This window comes from Taeniopygia guttata, chromosome 4A (genome assembly GCF_048771995.1).
Source record: "Taeniopygia guttata chromosome 4A, bTaeGut7.mat, whole genome shotgun sequence".
NCBI classification, from domain to species: domain Eukaryota; kingdom Metazoa; phylum Chordata; class Aves; order Passeriformes; family Estrildidae; genus Taeniopygia; species Taeniopygia guttata.
In genome coordinates this window covers 10,133,649-10,152,625 of record NC_133029.1, presented here as the reverse complement: position 1 = coordinate 10,152,625, position 18,977 = coordinate 10,133,649, and the positions used below count along the sequence as shown (strand labels likewise).

Genomic DNA, 18,977 nt, shown 5'->3' with positions numbered 1-18,977 from the left:
ACGACCAGTTTTCTTTGAAATATTATAGAACAGTTAGTGGCAGGTAAATTATTCAGAAGAAATTAAGTAGTACCAGAGAATTCAAAAAGACCTTTTGGCTTTCTTTGTTGTAAATTTGCAAAAGTAGCACAACTGTAGGAGTAGGATTAGAACTGAAATTTGAATAGTAATACATTATTTACTCGTCTGATGAAACTTTTTATTTGTATCTATACCTAAGACTTTCTGACAGCCAGTAAGTTCATTCAAAAAAGTAGAGAACTTGTAATTCCTAAAAACAAAAAAGAGAGAAAAATGAGACAAAATATTTAAATCAAAAAGGTGTAAAGTCAAGAACCAATTTTGGTTTACAATTTTGTTTTTCATTAAACGTATTGTTCTTTCATCCTGTCAGTTCATCGTAGTGTAAAGCATTCTCCAGACTTCTCTGCCTATAAAGTATATTAATAATTACTGTTTAAAAGCAGACAGTTTGCCTTGTGCTGCACATCCACAGGATTCAGCTCCTAACAATGCTGGATATTCTAAAAGAAAGAAGTGTCTGTGTGGGGGCATTTGCATACACATTAGGAAATGTGCACACATCCCCAAAAATATTTTTGGCTTTTTCCTTTTGAAGTGTAGCTAAAAAAGTAAAACCCAAGAGCCTGCCCAAGACCCTAAAAGAGACAGCCCCATGCCTTAGTATGTGCCCTGGGGCTTTGAGTCACCTCCTCACTGCTGCCTGTTCCCAGGCCTGCCTGGTGCTCACAGGTCTGTCACCACCACCTTAGTAGAACTCCCTAATTAACTGCAGTTGGGATATTTGTCTTGTCTGCTTTACAGATAAAGGAGATAATGTGTACTCTTGACTATTATTACTATTACTATTACTATTACTATTACTATTACTATTTATTACTATGAAAGGGTAAGAACATCACTCAGAAAGAATCAGAATACTGAATGAACAGGTGAAGATTATTTTCCAGTTCTTCTCTGTCCCTCCCACCTTTCCATTTAAAACTAAAACAAGTTTTCCAAACGTTCTAAATTATTTACTTTTACCAAATCCAGATTTTTTCAGCAACACCAGTCCCTTTGCTCTTCTATTACTCCATTCTGGATACAGCATTAACCTTCACAAAGTTGATTGATCAACTCTTGACCCCTGTGATTCTCCCCACAGTCTTCCCTAGACTTGAAATGAGTCAAACAGGTCAGGCTTTGCCTCATTCTTGAAGAATACTTCAAGACACTCATTTTGGGCTGCAGAAGTCACCACGAAGGCCAGACTCTAAGAGTGGAGCACAACCTTGCAGTCTCTGTGCTGGGTGTCTCTGCCCACATGGGTTTTTGAAGGCAGTGAGGTGACTCCATCCAGGTGTCCAGTGTGTTGCAACCAGAGCGGTTTGTGCTGAGTCAGTGCTGCTGTAAAACACCAACCACATCTCTTAAGCTAAAGCAGAGAATCAGTGTGTGCTGCCCTGTGTCCCAGAGCCCTTTCAGTGGGATCACACAGCCTCCTAGGAGCTCAGCAAGAAAGGAAACTGCTGTCAAAAGATTTTTGCTGCAGGTATGGCAAGTGGAATTGAAAGTTATGAATGTGTAAGTGAAGAGTATATGACTTTCATGAAATATAAAAGTGGTTTGAGTTGATAAGGTACTTTTTAATGGCTGGAATGTTAACACTTTATTACAGTTAGATCTTAGTCCTGTGCTGATAAAGCAAGGGGAGTTACCAATACCCTATATGCAATTGGTCTACAATTGCCTTTACAAGTGTGACCAGAGGATTTTTCACTACACAAGTCTAACTTCCCTGGTTTTAAGGCAAGTGGATCTCACAGCTTTTGAGCTAAAATGCAAGAGCTCTAAGTAAATAGCTCTTTACCCCATCATCAGTCCAGGAAGAGCAGTAGCTCTCCTTATAGCAGCAAGCAGTTGAAGAAAAAATTCCTAACCCACAAAATGATATAGAATGTGTCGTTCTCTGAATGCTCTTTCTCAGTGTGATCAAGAGGCTTTCGTTTAGTGAATACATTTGCTCACTCCGTTTTGGAGAGTCGCCCTTCATTTATTCTTTCCCTTTGGAAGTACTTTCGAGTGCAAATTACTGCTATCAGAAGCCTTGAACTGAGAGGCTATTATTCTCCATGCTCAGATTAAATTAATTTTGAACAGTTTAATGCAGCATGTCCGAGCTGCAAGTCCAAGTGGTGTCAAATCTATTTCTCTGCTTTTTTAAGCTGCACCTTCAAGGGCAGTATGATTCATGGTAAATGTGTTCCTCTAATGTCTTTTGCTAGGCATTTTTATTTTCTTTCATTTGCAAGTCATGAGGATAAAATGTTAACTATTTTCCTCCTAAAATTATATAAAGAATGCACAATTTCATATCAGCCATTTTTTTTCCAAGATTATTATATTTGCTACCTGTGCATGACATAAAGGAAAAATATAAAAATAGTCACAATGAAATCAAGAAATTCTTTTTTAAAGTGTCTAAAGGAGAAAAAGAAGACTATAGGATCCTGCAACATCATTGCATTAGCAAGGAATTATCTTTATCGATGTCTCTGTAATAAAATGAAGGAGTTTTTTAAAGATTGGCTACATAACTCTATTTTTGTTTTTGCCAAGGTGCAGAAACAAAGCATGACATAAATCTGCTCTACTTTTCAAGCTGAAGCATTCAGCTCTCTCTCCACTGCTTCCGATTGCTAAGGTGTCATTGAAAGATGGTAATGAAGATTTCACAGAGGTTTCTGAACTCTGCATAGCCAAAAGTGGCAATCAGGTTTGCACTGTGTGGAAGAAGGGAATTTGTGATGCTGAGAGATCCAGTGTGCTTTCTGTGAAAGGGGGCCTGATGGCCAAATACATTTAGAAATCCAGATTTTCAAAGCCATTCTCTAGCTCAGCATTTGCCATTTCTGTTTCTCGTTTTGCACTCTCAGATATTATTGTATTCTGATATTTAGGTAGTTTCAGTACTGCCTGATGTATTGAATATCACACTGACATATGGTGTCCCTATTTTAACTTCATCTTGTATGTCAAGTAATTGTTGTTAGTTTCATGATCATATGTATCTGTAAAATTGGTATAACACCCCTATGAAGTATATTTGCATATTCATAAATAGGTATTTGGCTGTGTATCCTCTCTACAAAATGGAATATATACACAGTTAAATTATAAACATAAGGGCAGTGTATCCATCTGACAACTAAAGTCACCAATATGAAAAAGAACAAGCCATAGTGATATCTACTTCAGTAACTGAAAAAACTGAATTTTTAATTCTGCCTGTAAAAAAAAAGCACCTTTTTGAAGAGTGCCAAGGATGGATTTGTTTCTGGAAAATCCTGTTGAATTTTTATGGGCTGGAAGGTAACAACTTCCATGTTGAGCAGTTGAGGACTGAAATGTAGCACAGTAAAAAAATCTGTTCTGTAAATTGCAAAACATAATTTGCCGAGATATTGTCCTATATTAAATGCTTCAGAAATAGTTACTTACCTGTTCTGTAAAATTAAATATATTTATTTAAATGAATTACATCACCATGATAGAGCTCTCCTGGGATGCATATTATTCTCACAAGCTGGTGATCATATGGCTGTTATTTTTGAGATGTTTATTGAGTGTCTTCAATAGCTTAGCCTACAAAAAATGCCTATCAAGAGGTTCTTCTATTGTTTTCATAAAGTTTAACTTTAGTAAGCTGGCTTTTATCTATTAAATAGTTGGATAACACAGTCCTGTGCATATTTTCGCTTAGAGCTTGGATATTTGCAGAGTTGTAGAATCCTTCAGGGGCAAAGGCAAACCATGTAACAGGTAAGCCTGCCCATCGTTCATCATCACCACCATTCAGTTATTTTAGCCACCACATATTTTGTGTATATATTAGGATGAATTAAATTTCCAAAATGCTGCAATCATTCATTACATCAAAACACCTGTGACATCACTTCTTTGTTTTTCTTTCACCTCTATTGCTATGGTGTTTCACTTATCTTAGACTTTTTTGAACCAAGAGCCCATCAGACAATCTGCTTCTTCTATTTCTGCTTCAGATGCAAAGTTGAGCTCCTGGATAATTTGGCAGTAACATGGGACATTAATTGCTCGGACAAGAGAAGCTCTAAGGGCACCTTTTGTGTTGCAGGTGCAGAGAAGAGTGATGTGTATCATACCAGAATCAGGGATTTGCTGGTTGTTATATAACAATGTCATGAGAGATGTGTTGCTGTCAGGAAGGTTAAGGCACAGCACAGCAGAGACAGAATGCCAGGCTTGTGAGACAATGACTGAGAATAAGACCAAAGCACCAATATCCTGGTAAGATCCCTAATATTCATAATTTTAAAGAACAACAGAAGAATAAATGAGGCCACAACATGAAAAATTACACCAGTGCTTATCATAGAGAGAGATGTCAGAGAAGCGGCAGAAACTGTGACATTGATGAAGCAAAATAAGATAATGGAAAATGAGCCTGGAATTCATCCTTATTGGAGTTACTCTGAGTGAAATAAAGTATGACAGAAGAGTTGTTGGCTCAGACACTTCTAAAGTATTTTGAAGTACAGTCAGAGTACACTTACAGTCCTCAGCCAACCGACATTTCCAACACCTAAGAGTTAGCAAAACATGAAGACAAAATGAACAGATAAGTTTCATTAGGAACATTGACTCAGTAAGTTTACTGAGATGGGGAATTCTTTGTTGGCTTCATTTATAAAATTACTTTTATCTTCGAAATACTTTTATGCATTTTGTGGGAATTTTGCCTTGGTTCATCTGGGCATGCCAACTGAGATACCTTTAAATGCATCTTAGTGATGTGCAATGCCAAAATCTTCAGTCTAGGGGCGTGGTATAGTAATTGTTATTAAGGAGGTTGGGGAGTGATTTGCAACTGAGTAATGCTGTCCCATTAATGCTGTCATTAATTCAAAGAGAGAAGGCTACAGAGCAGGTCCTGTGTATCAAAACATATCTAATTAGTGTTTCCTGTGCACTACTGTTCTTTACTATCAGATAGTCTTGATTTTCACTTCCTATGTTCAATGCTGTTGTTAATCCCTAACCTTCTGATGTAGATATTCCCTTTTAATAGCATCCAGAAACCCAGCATTTGTCAGAAAATCCCAGTTGAGTGGTACTTTTGATCTGTCCAGGATGAGAGGGTTTTGTATTCTAGCTAACTCCTGTCTGCCACTTTTTTTGTAGATTGTCAAAATACAGGAGAAATTAAGGCAAGTGTCTATTTCTTTCTTTATTCCTGTTGTGCTGCAAAAAAATTTTTAGTATCTCAAAAAATAAATTGCTTTATTCTCCCTATATGAAGATTAGATGCTATTTGGATAGCTAATACAAAGTTCAGAATGGGATCTTCCTAAAATCTTGGAAGTTAGAAGTGATTAATGAGATTTTCTTTTCTCATACTGAGTCTAGAATATTCTGGCACTGCTTCTCAAATTCTTGACAAAACAACAAGAGCAGATGGATGCCTGGAGGAGGCTGTGATCCAGTGGGGGACCTGGTGGAGAGAGAGGGCTCTGCTTCCAGGCTGGAGCAGCCTGTCCTTGGAGGATGGCACCCTGGGGAAGAGTGACCCATGGCACAGCAGTTTTGGGAGGGCTGCTGCTCATGAGAGTGGACCCACACTGGAGAAGTTAATGGAGAACTGTCTCCCCTGGCAGGGACCCCACGGTCTCACAGGGCAAGGACTCCTCTCCCAGAGCAGCAAAAGAAAACTTTGGGTGACAAACTGACCAAACCCCCCATGCCCTGTCTCCCTGTGCTGTCGGTGGGAAGGAGGGAGGGGTTAAGAGAAGAAAAGTTTTTAAGGGCTTATTTTACTTCTCATTATCCTCCTCTGATTCTGTCAGTAACAAATTCAGTATGTACTTTTAAGTTGAGCCTGTTTTGCCCTGCAAAAATATTCTCCCTGTCCTTATCTCAACTCATGAACCCTTCATTAATTCATTTTGTCTCCTCTGCCCAGCTGTGGAGGGGAGGGTGAGCAAGTGACTTTTGTGGGTGGCTGATATTTGGCCAGCATTAAACTACAACACCTGGTGAGGATTGGGGGATTAGGAGTTATTTTTGGGTCTAAAGAGTAAAATAATGTGCAGGGTAGATTTTCCAATTCCAACAGAAGTTTTGAATTTTTTTTTTTTTTTTTAATTATCCAGCTGGAAGCCTTTTGTGCATTTAAAAGAATTTGGGCTATTTCTGATCATGACTGAGCTACACTTATTGTGCTGAAGTTCTTCCCTTCAGTAACTCCATGATCTTGTATTTCAGGCCTTACCTGAAAGGTGAAAAGCCTGTGGTGAAATCTGGGTATATCAGAAACCAGGGACTGGGATAAATTATGGGATGGAGATAGGTTCACCTGTGTGAATATCAGTGCAAAAGGGCATTCAGACACCAGCTGCAAGGAGTGTTTGTATTTCCATGACATTGTATAATTCCTGTGCTGTTAATATGGTGAGAGTCTGATTTATAGCAGCAATTTTCACAGGGCATTTTTGAGCTCTGTGCCATTTTTAAAGGTTTGGTCTCTAGGAGCAGCATAATGAAATCACTAATATGATCAGAAAATCCCTAACAAGATAAACAGTATTCTCATTCTTCTTCCTGTCGCTAGCAGTGCTGGAAATGATCTCCTCCTCACCAGCCTGCTCCTGTCTCACGGGGGGTGTATTTGGCAGCTGCAGAAGCCATGTGCCAAGTCTGAGAATGCATTTTTCATGTGTTAGTAAGTAGGTCTAGTGCTGACTGTGAGAGCCGAGACACTCAGTTATGTAAATCGAACGTGATTTGTGAGCAATTTAGTCACTGTGGCACGCTCAAAATCACAGTTTTTCACAAATCCCTCATAAGATCAATTTACAAGGTGATGTGACAGCACTTAATCCTGGAGAGAGTTTGTTTCTGTTGCTAACGTTTGAGCAGAAACACGCTACTAAGTCTTTATAGCCACCAGGGCCCCTTTTGCAGTTTACCGAAGTCTGAGGTTTTGCCCTAGCATGAACTTGAAACCAAAAGTTATTTTGGAGCTCTGGCACAAATACTAAGAAGGCCAAAACCCAAGAAAATACAAAAAATATGAAAATTATATGAGCAGAAAACAGTTGTGCTGACTTAAAATGGCATGACACTGCATTAGGAACTTTAAATAATACATTCCTTCATAGAGTGGTTGAGGGAGTCTATGAAAATGGTGTTTCAACATAAGTCATGATGAAAGCAGTCTCAGAACATGCAGAATCTGATTATTTGGACTGTGATTTTTGAGAGAAACACTCCTGTGACCTTCACAACCTAAAGAGATGAGCAAAGAAAAACTGGGATTACTAGGGCAGCCCTCCTGTCTCTGTTACCCAGGGACGTGCTCACACCAATGTTAGCGCTCATCCTGAGGGCCAATCACAGCTGGGAAAAACAGATTTGGGGGGTTGAATGAAGATTCCACAAGGAGATTTCCATCTGGCTGGGAGGGGTGGTGGAGAGGGAAGGTGGTGACCTGTTGGAGGAGAGCGGGGAGGAGACAGGAATGTGATAATGCAGTAGGGGCAAGGGAAAGAAGAGGAGCTGGGAGAATCTGCTCAGCTGAGAGGTGTGCTGGGCACAGAGATGGGAGGTTAGTAAATACAACTGGTCACAGAATTATTGGCTGTTTGAGATGTCTTTTTTTTTTTTTTTTTTATCCATTCCCATCCTAGTCACCTTTTACCGCTTCTCTTGGATGTGGAAAAATAGAATAAAGTCATGCAAATTTAAAAGCACTAAAAATCTTGGAATCACTTCCCTCCCTGCCCCCAATTAGCAATCTGAAGTGCTGCAATCCTGAACTCTTGCTGCCCATTTACTTTACCAAGCAGAAATTGTCTTGTTAAAGCCACTGTCAGTATTAATTAAAAAACCCAAACAGACCTGCAATGAAATTATGTTAAATGTTTAAGATCTAGCATCCCAGAAATTTTATAATTTAAAATAAAAAAAAATTATACTCATGCACCAAGTTATTTTTAAATATTTAGGCTGTATTGTGATCTTAAATGTTGCAAGAAATAGAATTATATGCATGTAAATTACATTTGGAATCACACAATGCAGATCTCAAATTTTATAGTAGTTTTTTGATTTCTTGGGGTATGGAACAGCACTATTAAATATATAAATAAAGGCAAAAAATCATTCTGAAAATATTAATTTCTCTCCCTTTTCCTGAAAGACATTCAAAGCTTTTCACTAAAATCTGTTTCACTTTAGTCTTGTTGAAAATGCATGGCCCATTGCATTCTCTTTTATTTCAATTGATGACCATATTTCAGCAGTGCAGCACCAACAGAATTGTTTCATATCAAAAATTCCTAAGAGGGAGAATTCAAAGCATGAATAAATAAAGAACAGGTTGTGACATACAATCTCTCTCCATTATCTTACCAACTTTAACAGCTGCTTGCAAGTGGAATTTTAGCTTGGCGGAATGCTTTGCCCTCTTGCTGCTCTACAGGAATTGTCCTGATGAAGGCTTTGGCAGCCAAGCCCAGTTTTGTACTGACTGGAGCTTCCAGGCTCTGAAATGATGGGAAGGAGACCTGAAATAACCAACTCTTTTGTCAACTGCAGACCAAAAGTTGCCAATTGAATGAATCATGGTTTTGCAATTTAAAGAAACAAACTTGAGGAGCTCGATTCAGTATCAGCAGAAAGTGATAGGAAAAGCTTGGCTGAAAGTTAAAAATCCTTCCAGTTGGAAAAAAATTAATTACTGCTTTGTTAAAATTTTCTGAGAGAGAGCAAATCCTCCTATAAATCTTTATTCTGGTCTACTTGTATTTCTTAGAAAATGTTGGCTGCTTCTTATATGATGTCAAGAGGAAGCAGGGGTGGTGGTGGGAAACAGCAGGGAGGTTTATTCCCAATTTGTAGTATCCCTTCCTCTTTCACACAATTTTTTTTCTATGCTGAATGAATAGGAAATGGGAGACAAATGTGAAGGCAGGCCTGTCTGAACATGACATTCAGAAAAATGTAGTTAGATACTACAAGAATGAACACAAATTGACTCTTGTCACTTTTTATCCGCTTTGAAAAGTAAATGAGAAACTTACCTTGCTGACTATATATTTTATATCTTCTTGAAAAAGGATCAGAGTCAACTTTGTCCCCCTTTCACAAACCTATTTTAGCTCCTAATTTTGCATTCAAAGATAAAAATAAAATATGTAGTTTAATAATAAGAAAAAAAATCTTCAAAGTACCAGTTATACAATAAAAGCAGAATCTTCAAGCCAAAAAAAGCCCCCTGTGCATAGAAGTTTATTTTTAAAACATTATGAATTGTTGTCACTCATCAAGCAGCATTGAACACCTACAAAAGATCAAAGAACTTCAATATTCTGTCAATTCTGCATTTTTAGCTTAACTACTACACCAAATAAATTATTCTTTGGCATTTATTTGAATTTGAAGTACAGTAATCAGGGCTCTAAAGCTAATCTGATTAGGTGGTTTATTTCACAAAAGCTGTCCTATCTCTTTTTCACTGAAGATTAGCCAAAACCTCAATGTTTTTTTTCATAAATTTAAAATTCAAGAATATTATCTAGTAATTTTATTACTGACAGACTGTACACTGCCCCTCTTTAGAAACACTCAATACAACAAAACCAACCAAATGGGTTTCTTCTGTTTGAAAGGAGGAGGATGGTGAGACTGTTAAATTGCTGTAGAATTAGTAAAAGCCTAATCTTTTTCATGAGCAAATGTTGTAAAAAGCTGCAGGTAGAGTAATTTCCTTTCATATTATTTTTGGGGCTTATGCTGTGAGTAAAAATGCTATGAAAATGCAAATGAATTGCTAGATTATTTAAACTATGCATACCATGCAGCTATTCTTTTAGAGGGAAATTTGCTTTCCTTTCTCATCACCCATCTGGTTTGTTGTTTTGTAAATATATTTGTTTAAGATTTATATAAAACACCTTTTAGATTTTGGATATCACATTCATTAAAAAAAAGTGTCTGAAGTTCTAAATCTTTTGAAACTCCTATTGGAATGTAGAAATTTGCCTGTGCTCTTCCAGTATTCATAATATAACACCAGCATGGCAACGCATTACAAAAAATACCTAATTCTTTTGGCTCCAAGTGGAGATACATTTACTTTTATATTTCTTCCTTCTTCCCTTACCATGAGAAGTAGGAAGTCCAATCCACTTACTTTGTTAAAAAATACTAATACAGTGCAGTAATGCTCCATTATATGTCATGTAATATGGTTTATTGAAATATGAATTATTTTCTTCAATATCATTTCCTGCTTGTATTTGTCAACTCTGTATAAATTAGGGGTTTTGGTTATGTAATCAATCCTTCTTTAAGTCTATTAATTTGTTCTGAATGTATTTTTTTTAGATTTTTTTTTTTCAGTTTTATAGCTAGAAAGATATTTTAAATCAGTATTATTTCTTTTATGTTTAGCTTTCATGTCCCAAGGGCTAACACGGAAAATGTGGAAAATCCAATGGTGTGTTTTCTGTAAAACCAGCAGATGATCATAATGATCCCTCTGGCCAGAAAAACTTTTGAATGCATTGCCTGGCCATGCTGAATGAGGAACTGTTCTTCTCTATACAAATCTGAGCACATGTGCTCTCAGTGAAGTTGATGTCCTATTTTGTAGCAGATAATTTGATTGCATTATAGAGATTAGCAGTATTTCCTGCTCTGAATCAGGTTCCAGCTTTTTTTCCAGATGCAGACAGAAACTGTTTTTCCTTTTCTGGTCTGGCAGTGCTATGCTTTGACAAGGGGCAGGATTGTCTCTCCCCTCTGGGTTTGCTGATGTTGTGTCCTAAGGTGCTACTGAGGTATCCAGCCTTAATAGCTCTGGAGTTTGCTTCCATTTTCTTATTCCATGGTTCTGGAGGTTGTTCCACCTTGAAGGGCTAAAACAGCTCCTTGCAGTGTGACTCTGACAAAGTGTTACAGATGCACCCATAGGTTCCTCACGTGTGACTTGTAATGGCAGCTGATCTCATCCCCTGCCTGCCCAGTGTTCTGTTTAACAGGAGTTAAAGTTTGGATTAGGACTGCCAGAGACTTGACATATGAAACACTGAAATATTGGCACCCCATAGAATCTGGAAAATTAGGGGAATTAAAATATACCCAGTACAAATGAAAATAGCAAGATAAATTGGTGTGAAAAACTCGTTCTATCATCTGATGATGTTCCCAGCCTGGAGCTCTTCCCCGTGGCACTCTGCTGAGGGCACAGGTTACGGCTGGCTCAGGTGCCAAGCCCAGATCTGTCTGTCCTTGCAGGCAGCACCCAACATTCCTCTTGGCTCTGACACCTCCAAGTGACAGCACCCCCTTTACCTCCCACCCTGCCAACTGGGGAAGAAAATGCCTGAGCTGAAAGCAAGTGCTTTAACTACCCACTGGGAAATAATGAGGACAGCAAGAAAGGTTTAAAGATCTCATTTCTATCATCTTACTAAGTCTGGCTGTCACAGGGAGGCATTGGTACAAACCCTGGTGTCCCTGTTGTCAAGCTTGTCCGGACTGTTTTTATCATCTGCAGGCACTGCCCCCTGCCTTCCTGGGGTCAATGGGTTCAGCGCCTTTCACATTTTTTGGTCAAAGCTTCAGCGTGGAATTTTATCATACTTCAGCAATGTCACAGTGTGGAAAGTGTACTTCAAAATTCTCAATGTTCTCTCCTGTCCATGTGAGTCCTAGCAGGTACATCTGTCTGTGTCTGCCTGGGGAGGCTCAGGCAATTTTCGGCTGATAAGCAGAATTTAGGCAGCAGAGCCATGGCCAGTCAGTGCACACAGGAATAGCCAACTCATGTATTTTGCAGCTGGAATTTCTTTTTCAGACTTTTTTTCTTTTTTTTTTTTTTCAACAGTTTGTAGTCTTCTGTCCCTTTATGTCTGTAATAATGAGTAATTTCTGACATCTGCCCTTTAAGGATGTTTAGTTTTGTCCCTGACCATGGACACTTCTTGCAGGGTATGTAGGAATAACCTCCTAAATAATGCAGAATAGAGAAATTTGCAAGCAGAATGGTAGCTCAGCTACCTGGGTGCCTTTTCTTTGGCAGTAGGCTGACAGATGCTGCACCAGAAAATAATTTGCTACAAACCTCATCTGGAAACAAGTTTATACCCTCAAGTTCATCATTTTTGCAACATGTGTCCTTTGAAATGTTGCATTTGCTTTTTCCATTTACAAGTTTAGAGTGGTGTATCTCTGTAAGTCATCTTTGCACATTTGAGTTCCAGGGGGTTTTTAACAGCTTGTGTTTTTCATAGGTTGCAGCCTTGACAACCTTGAATACTTTTTTAAGTTCTCAAAGTGGTTGGGGTCTTAGAAGTGATTATTTCCTACAAGAGAGGGCAAGCTTTTATACTGAGTGTTTCTCTTTTGTTCCCATACCACTCAATATGAGGAAGTTTTTCTTCATACTGACATGTTTCTGGTTGAGAAGTATGGAAGGCCTAAGACAATTCATGGTAGAAAATCCTTTAGGCATTTATGCTATTTATTTAGAAAACTACCCTTTTACTGTCAAAGAATTTGCACTTTTTTTTTTTTTCAAAAATCTGCATTACTAAATACAGTCTTCAAATTCACATTTTCAGTAGGTGAAATTATCACTTTATCTTCCTATTTCATTGTAACTCCACATTTGCAAGAGGAATATTAGCAGGAGCAAACCAAGAAGGTTGATTCAACCCAGCTAAGTTTAATACAGGTAAACCTTAGGATTTACCATCTCTTCATCTCTTGCTGTTGCTGAGGAGGGGGTAGGAGCACTGGTGTTTTACACTGGGAGGGATAATTTTGTGCTCAGCTATCCACAGCTTTGGTTGTCAAGATATTTCATAAATTATTTCTATTAAATAAACTGAATGTGTGAAAACAACAGGGATTTCATACTGCTGGAGACCCAGCATGACAGATTTCACCAAAGGAAAGTTTAGGGAGTTTACAAGGATTAAAAAGGTAGTCATCAATTTGCACTTGTAACAAATTCTTAGTCTTGCTATAAAATAAAAAAAGAGATATTTAAAAATAGGTGTACTTAAAATAAATGTTTGACTGTCCAACAGAAATCAATTTGGTTCCAGTTTGACATCTTGCTATATTAGTATGGCCAGTTTTTCTGGACACCTACATTTTTTTAAAACCTGTTGAGAAGTTTCAATGTTAGTCCCAAGAGTCTCTTTTCTCTCTAGATTAAATATTGTGAAATAAAACAAAATATGTAAATATAGTATACCCACAAGCAAAAAAGTAATTTCCAACACAGATGGCTTTCAGGAGGTCTGCTGCCAAAGATTTTAAAATTCTTGTGCCAGGGGGTAATTTGCTTGCAACAGAAGAAAGTGTATCCAATTACCCTTATGAAATTATGAGTTTTGCTCCCAAATCAACCATTTAATGGGGCATTTGAAATGAAGGTGCAAGCAATGGCCATCTTGTTTCTCATACTCTTGAGATTATGATAGATTTAGTGTGTCTTGTTTCTCTGTATCCCCTAAATATGAGGGAAATAACTATTAAGACTCATAACTTGACCAATATTATGCTGCAGGTAAAAATTAGTAATGGTTTGGGGTTTGTGGTTTTTTTCTATATATGCTCTGCAGTCATTCAATTTAACCTTTAACATGCAATAAGGATGGATGGTTTAGACTCCATCCCAGAATCTTCTGGGCTTGCTGAGGTCAGTGCTGCTCAGCTTAGCATCAGACCTCCCTGGCAAAGCAGCAGAAGTGTTTATGTGGGTGAACTCCTTTAGAGAGTAGTGCTGGACATGCTCTGGGACTTCCCTTCCCTTGGGGAAATGAGCCATGCTTGGCTTCTCCATTGCTTTTCCATATCAAATTCAGGATATTTCCATGCAAGACAAGTGTATTCCAAGAAACTGCCCTTCACACATGAATGTCTGTGTCTCCCTTAACCCAACATCCCTACTGTGATTTTTAGTACTTTGGGCTTGGCATTGAAAATCCATGTTTACAAGTGCTGTACCAGTCCTTCTATTGAAAAGTCATAAATATGGAATGTGATCATGCAGTATAAGAATTAATATAAGAATGTTTTCATATTGATTTTTTTTTTTTTTTGGTAGAAATCATACATTGCTCAGACTACAGCTTTGTGGAGGTCTGAGAAAAGCAGAGCTCTGGTGGCTCTGGAGGGGATGTTTGTCAAGCTGCCAGCCCCAGAGCCGCAGCTGACACAGCCTCACAGCTCCACTTTTGGAACACTGCAAGGAATGCTCATGCCCTAATAGCACCTCTGATTTTGAATCCTGCAGGGGCCCAATCAAACTAATTAGGCTTTCTCTCTTTAATTTTACCTGTCTATCAGGCATTGTCATTCAGCCTCATAGGAATTCTGTGCCTGTTAATTAGCAAAATCTTGTGGAATCAGAGAGGATTCAACGACAGTAAGGAGAAAAACACAGAAAAAAGGAACAGAACTGGGAGCAGGGAAAAAAACAGCACCAGAGAAGGACAGAATTAAAGCACATGAGAGGTCCCACAGTGGAAGGACAAGTGGAGGCAGTGGTCAGTGTAATTCTGACAGAAGTTGAACGAGAGATTAGAAGGGATTTGTTTTACAAGAGATTTTTTTTGTTGTTATTGAGCAAAAATGAGGGAAGAGATGGTGTTATAGAGGTGGCCTGAATGAGCTCAAAAGATATCAAAGTGTGTGAATAATTTTTTATTACTCTTTGTCAAACAATTTTCAACAATAAGGTTACTTTGCCCAATTTTGCTGTGTTGATCTTTTTGAATATTCTGCCCATTTTAAAATTTTAAAAATGGAAGAGGAAGGAAACCTAAAAAAAAATATATATGCTTAAAAGATTCCCATTGCATAATGTTTCATACAGGTAGGCCCCACGTAGCTCATATAAATGAGAAATTATTTTTGTATTTGTTTAAAACAAGAATTATTTATTCTGGATTTTTGTATGCTCCTTCCTTTCTCATTCCTCCTGGTCTGATATAATTTCATTAAAAAAGAATCTTCTATATACTTAATGGTAATTAGTTGGAAATAAAACTATAGTGGAGAGTTAAAATGGCTGGTGAGTGTCAAAACTCTGACAGTTGTCTCAGGCACGCATTAAAAAGTTGAGCAGGAAATTCTGTCTTTTGTTAAACTCTCATAGGTGATTCAGAGTTTGCATTGGAATCATTCAAGTCTACAAAAATACTGAAGAAACCAATGAAAACTGGTTCTTCAATACTTAGCTTAAAGAATGATTGCTTGTGTTTTTCTTTATAGTTCAATTTGTCATTTCATTGAGTCTACTGGCATTATGATTTAAGAGTCTGACAGACACATTAACCTCTTAATAACAAGTTTCTCATACTCTTTTTCCAAGCCTCTCTCTTTGCTAGGACTAGAACACATAGTAAATCTTACTTTGTTTTGAGGTTCTTTGACTTACCCTCAAAACATGATTAATTTATTTCTGTCCGAACCTAATAGGGCAGGTTCCATTGAAAGATGACTGGAATGGTTATCTAAAAGACAGAAAAAAAGTTAAAGTTCCACCTGCCTAGGCTCACTAGGCTTCTGTTCAGGTGATAGAAACAAAATTTCCTTTCATGAACAGAAAGAAAATACTCTGAAGTAAATGTTATACTGTCTGTAAAATTTTTTAAAAAGCAAACTTTTAAGGCCATAAAATAGATTTAACTTAAATATTGTAAGAGCTCAAAGGAAGACTATTAACTTGAACTCAAAACTTCCTCCTATTCCATTAACCATCTCCCCACTCTTGATTTGGATTTTACCAATGTAAGTTATAAGCAATTTATAAAATAGTTTGTAAACCTATTTTCTCAGGAAAATTTGAGTTGTGTGGAAAAAAATTTCTGACTTTCTGGGAATAATCCTTTCTGTGAGCTCCTCACCTTCTCACACACAGGAAGAGCTGCTGGAGCTGTATTTGTGTTAGGATTCAGGGCAACAGTGATAGTCTGGGCATCTGCCCTCATCAGAGCAAATTATTCTGCAGTCCTCGTGGCAGTATATGGTTCAAGAAGTTTTTTGCTCTAAGAGAAAGTGGGTAGTCTCACAGAGCTCCTTTTGCTATAAAATTGTTATTGCCTTGTGAAAGACTAATGATTTATCCTTCTCACTTGGTCTGCAAAATAAAGTTGTATATTCCTACAAGTAACACGTGCAAGAGAGCTTTTCCTTCTTCAGATAGTGACAACTGTTTCACCCAAGTCCTTACATTTCTTACTTCTTTTGGTCTCAACTTTGACCATTGGCTCCTAGAGATAATCTTCTAGAACATGTTTTGAAAGCAGGTATTTAGAAAATGAAGTGCTAAAATGTAAAGTAAAGCAGATGGCATCCCATGATTTCCTAAGGTTTCATCTGCTGATTTGAAAAGCTCTTCATTCAGAGTTTCTCTGCACACAGAAATCTGATTCCAGCCCATGTACCAAATTTCCATGGGTGCAGCTAGGAAGAGGCCATAGAGCAGCCCCAGCACTCCTCTGCAGCGCTGGCACTGGGGCTGTGCCTGAAACACCCCTGGAGCAGCCAATGCTCAGCATTTCATAGAGGGAGAACATCCATCACCAAGCCTGCAGACAGGAGTACTGCAGCCCACTCACATGGGTAATGTGAGAAATAATTATTTAATGCTCATGAAGCAGACAGAAAATTAAAAGTGCTATAGAGTGGTTGCTATTAAAAATCTTTACAATTTGACTTTGCAATTACATTACGTTATCACTATATTCCCCTTTTGCTCAGTACAGGAACATTTAGGGAATACTTCAAATCCATGAAGGCAGCAATGGCATTAATTACTTGCAAATGTAATTAAGAAAAACAATACTGGTGATCTCTGATGATCATGAAGTATCTATTTACTAGAGCAAATACAGTTTAGGACTGAAAATGTTGCATTTTAGAATATGATTTTATATGTCAATTATAAATGATGTTACAAGTTCTTACTCTTCAGACATGCCTGATTGCCTTACTGTAGATGGGAATGATTGGATTATGAAATGTTGGTCTCATTTAAAGCAGTGCTCAAATGCCCTCTGACTTTACTAGACAAAGTTTCATCCTTAGTCACTTGCCAAAAGCTGTAGAGGGAGTAGCTGTCACAAAAGAGAACTCATGAGTATTCTGGTTAGTGCTGTGCAGAATATTTTTAGTGTAAATCTGAGTTCTTTAAAATGTTCCAGTTATCAAGGAAAAACCTGAAAGTGGATGGATTTTGAAATCCATATTAATAAAAAAGTGCATGAGATCTTACAAAAATATTCATATTTTGATGAAAAAACTTTTAATTTCACATTTTACTTTTTTTTCTTCAGCTTTTTTATTTCTTTGCCAAACTTGGAAGCCAGGAGTGAAAAAAACAAAATCTTAGTGATTTTCATACTATTCAATCTTCAATTCATTTATGCAATCCCTTGACCATGATGGTTTGTTATTTCAAAAGGACTCAGAGCCCTGCATTTCAGGTCACAGTTGTTCTAAGTGAATATTTACCTTCATCTTTAATTTTTTTGGTCCACCACCACCCAGTAGAAATCCAGCAAATCCAAGATAACTGTGTCACTTATGCTTTTTGATATGATTCAGGGCTTGGACAGAGGAAGACAAATCTGTAGGATTCCTACTTATAGTGTGCTGTATAGTCCAAGTAGGAGCTGCAAATTTTCATTCTTTTAAGTAATTGAGCTGTACAATTGATGATGCCAAGACAGATAAATACCCTGTGAACACAGAGTTGTTAACATCTCATTGCAAATGTTCAGCTGGTGCCCTAAATGGTAAAATGCAGACAGAGTGTAAATGCAACAGCCCAGAGTGGGTGTTGGGAGGGAGAATGAGGATGAATTACTGCAGTATTTTTAGATGGTAGTATTCATAGTTATTTTTGCAGTGCTAAGAGACTTTAAAACGTTTGGAGTAACTCTATTGACATTGCACTGGGATTGCCAAGGACCAGGCACAGCTGCTTGGATGCTGTTAACACTCTAACAATGCCATTTCTCTCTCAGCATCTTCCTGCTTTGCAAAATTTCTGTGCATATTTCGTTGGGCGGATGTTTCTTTGCATTGATCCAACTTCTAGTAGCTTCTAACAACTTATTTATCACAGGATGCCAGGCAGGATTAGGGCTTGTTGTTAAGACCCCAGCAGAGCCTTCAGAGCTTATTTGTGACTGGTAACCTCCAGGATGTGTCTTTGAGAGCAGCTGGAGTGGAGGAGAGGGAGGGAAAATGCTGTTGTGTGTTGTTGGGAGCAGGTAAGATGTTTGCCTTTTAATAATCTTTTTGATATTTGCAGCAGTGGTGTGGACAGGTGTAGGAGTCATTCATCCTAACACCATCCACGTGCATGTAATTACACTCACAGGAACTTGTACTGTTATATGAATTAATTTAAACACTGTAGTAACTACTGTCTAATAACATACAGGTTCCCAGGGTACTTAGGGTATTAAATTGCAGATGAAAATTCCTTGGAGAGACACAGGCTGCATATCCATTTGCTGCTCAGGGAGGGAAAAGCTCTGCTCAATGTATTGTGTGGCTGCAACTCGAGTTCTCTGAGCTTGCTCAAGATTTGCTGTGAAATACTTTCTAGGACCAGCAGCAAGTTCATTTAAGTCTGTCTCCATCTAAAACCTAGTCAGAGGGCTATGCAATTTAATGATACTTAACATGGATTGCTAGTGGCTGCTGCCAAAGGTGATTTTCTACTTTTTCACTAAATACTGCATGTAAAAAGCAGCAATGCTTGAGTGGCAGCAGTGTAAGTCTAACTTTAGGTTGAGCAAAAACATGAACATGGGAGAACAACAACATTTTTGCATTCTGGGCTGAAATGGTCTTTGCTGTTCTTTGTTCAAAATGGCCCTTAAGGATATATTCAATAGGAC

The 18,977-nt window shown here is 37.9% G+C and overlaps 1 protein-coding gene across 19 annotated transcripts in view; it reads left to right on the top strand.

The window, feature by feature from the left end:
- The window catches only part of TENM1 (teneurin transmembrane protein 1), an 873,984-nt gene that overhangs the window by 490,491 nt on the left and 364,516 nt on the right, over window positions 1–18,977 (top strand). The window contains exon 1 of one of the 19 annotated variants that reach the window (XM_041716263.2): window positions 17,471–18,341. The exons of the other annotated variants lie outside the window; for them this stretch is intronic. The gene's annotated coding sequence lies outside the window, so the exon portion shown is untranslated. Of the gene's footprint in view, window positions 1–17,470; window positions 18,342–18,977 lie in introns of those variants that run through there. 19 annotated transcript variants of the gene reach the window in all.